The sequence below is a fragment of the Alligator sinensis genome, unplaced genomic scaffold (genome assembly GCF_000455745.1).
Source record: "Alligator sinensis unplaced genomic scaffold, ASM45574v1 scaffold639_1, whole genome shotgun sequence".
Lineage (NCBI taxonomy): Eukaryota > Metazoa > Chordata > Crocodylia > Alligatoridae > Alligator > Alligator sinensis.
Window position 1 is genome coordinate 269,483 of NW_005842771.1, and position 2,683 is coordinate 272,165.

At 53.5% G+C, this 2,683-nt stretch overlaps 1 protein-coding gene across 4 annotated transcripts in view; it reads left to right on the forward strand.

The window, feature by feature from the left end:
• The first annotated feature begins 318 nt into the window (after nt 1-318).
• TNKS1BP1 (tankyrase 1 binding protein 1) overlaps nt 319-2,683 on the forward strand; it is a 35,797-nt gene continuing 33,432 nt past the window's right edge. The window contains exon 1 of one of the 4 annotated variants that reach the window (XM_025216848.1): nt 319-394. The gene's annotated coding sequence lies outside the window, so the exon portion shown is untranslated. The remainder of the gene's footprint in view (nt 395-2,683) is intronic. The other 3 variants (XM_025216850.1, XM_025216847.1, XM_025216849.1) reach the window with 3 other exon arrangements.

A 2,683-nucleotide genomic window follows, 5' to 3' on the forward strand; every position in this document is an offset into this window, starting at 1 on the left:
CAGGCGGGCGGGCGGGAGGGCGGTGCGGTGCACACACAGCACGCCCCTTGCCAGGTTTTCTGGGTCTGGGGAGGCGGAGGAATGTTCCTGTTCCTGCCTCCGGGGCTTGGCTCCTTGTAGCTGCGTTGCAACCCCACCATGCCAAGTCATGAGACAAACACTTAAAAAAAAAAAATCAAGAGATTGGCATGTAAATCATGCGATGCTATTTTTGAAGTGTGCGCGTGTGTCAGGGGTTGTTTACGAAGGTGCTGGGGGATGAGGGTGGGGGGGGCCTGCCTGTACTAGCAGGATGTGGGGTACTGTGGGTCAGGAGTGAGGGGCAGCAGCAAGGCTGGGGGGCTGTGGCTTGGGGGTGAGGGACACGGACACACAGAGGGACAGCACCCAGCTGGTAAGTGGAGGGGAAGGGGCCTTGATCTGGCCCCTGATCTGGCCCCTGCAGTGAGAGGAGGAGTGAGGCAGGGGCTGGGATAAATGTGGCCCCAGAGCCAGGGCAGGTCATCCAGGGGTGGGGGGCAGCTACCCACAGCTGTGCACACCCCCGGGGAGGCATGGAGTTCATGTGCCCCCCACGAGGCAGAGAGAGGCTGCAGGCTCAGAGCTCTGTGCCTTGGTGCCTTTGCCCCAGGAGCTCAGCCACACAATGCCAGTATGTTTCCTGTTGTCAGGGGACATGCTGCGCGGCCAGCGCGCCCCATTAACTCCAGCTTCTACCCCACTCCCTCCCTCACCATAGGGGCCTCGATCTGCGCCCACTTCCTTTCCCCTCCACAAACTTACCAGCTGGGTGCACTCTATATGCGCCAGTAGAAAAGTCCTGTGATTTGAGGGTTATATCCTGAGATCATGAGTTAGGGTTAATTTGATTTGGAAATCGGGAATCTCACAACTGTTTTGTGAGAGTTGGCATTGCTGCTGTAGTGATGGCACCACTAAGCCTTGATGCTTGGGCTTGCCCCACTCGGTCTCTCAGTCCCTAGAGCTGGTTTCACTCCGTTTCCTTTTGATTGTGGCTCCCAACTACCTTCCACCAAGCTGCTAGTGAGCTGCTCCTTTCTGGGGCAGGAGCAGAAGGCTCCATCTCTTTGCCTTTGCCCTTCTCCTACTACAGGTGAACTTTCGGCTCCTAGTCATTGTATCTGAGGGTTCTTGCTCTAATATTCCTGGTCTGATGCTACACGCTATTCGTCCTCTGCTGGGAGTCCCCTGCTCTCGACCCTGGAGATGGCTGGGGCTTTCTTCTCATTTCGCCTTGGTTCCCTTATGCCCACTTCTCAGGGTGACCTGAGCACCGATGGTAGCAACAGGCATGTGGTAGAGTCGGGCCTGTGCTGTAGTCTGCTGCTGGTTATAGCTCTGTTGGTCAGAAGGTGAAGAGTTGTGGTCCCTGACCAATACAGCTAGGCAACTGAAATGTCTAGCATAGATGCAAAGAAATGCAAAACTCTAGAACTCTTGGTTCAGAGATGATACCTTTTATTAGACTAACTAAGACATTACAAAAAAATTATCTTTTTTTGCAAGCATTTGGGCACATGCACCCTTTTTCAAGCTGAGGGAAAATGGTAAAAGTCCCCATAGGTAGAAAATAAACTTGCAAAGTTTTGCATTTCTTTTTGTCTCAGACCAACACAGCTACCAAATACATCCTTGTAGCATAGACACAGGCATGCTGGCTTGGTCTTTTGGGAGACTGCATCCCTTTGGGGATGGTATAAACTCTTCTGGCAGAAGTGATCTTTTGTAGATAGGAAGGAGGCTGCTGACAGCAAAGCTTTTTCCAGCATAGACCAGGCCTGTGTCTGTAGCAGGAGCCACCCTGCTGCTTCGGGGATGCTAGTGGGCTTTGCTGTGCTGTCTGTGTTCTTAGTGTGGACGTGGACAGCCTAGTAAAGTGGTGTTTTGTACTGATGTAACAATCCTTGTTCCATCAAAACCAGCTGTGCTAGTGAAAACAGGCTTTGGCTAATACTATGGCTCTTGATGCCCCCGGGCCAACACCTGTAGCATGGGCCTGGCCTGAATGAACTCATGAGAAGGATGACTGTCTCCCACCAAGAGCCTCTCTTACGCCCACGGCCTTCTCTCCTGTCAAGATATCTTTTGGCCTGATCTGTCCCCCTCTTCCTAGAGCCCTTTGCTAGGAGATGTGCTCTGCCCCTGCCCCTTATATTCCCCCTCTGCTGAGTTCCTGGTTCCCCTCTCTCTTCAGAGGTCTGGATCCACTCTCTATGTTCCCACCTGGGTAGAAAATGCTGCCTGGCTTCCCTTCAGCTCAGCCTTTCCTGCCTTGAGCCCCTTTTCCAGGGACCGCCCAGCCCAGGAAACATAAATCAGCTCTTTTCCACTTGTCCCCCCTGATCTGCCTTCTCAGGATGCCCCCCATTGTGACCCCCTCTCCCTCTCTGCTATCTCTGGGGCCATCTGGCAGGTCTTTCATCTTGCCTAATTCTCTTCCCACTTGGTTCTGCACCTGGGGACAGAATGTGCTCTAATTGAATGGTGCTGTGCCACACTTGGCTGCATCTAGCACTTGGCTGAGAGAGAGTGCCTGGGGATATGGCTGGAGAGATGCTCTGTGGGACAAATACTCGGGCATGCTTTCCTGATGGGGGCTGGCAGGGTGAGTTCAGGGGCCTGTGTGGGGTTCCCCCAGTGGAGAGGGGGTAAGGTTTAGGAA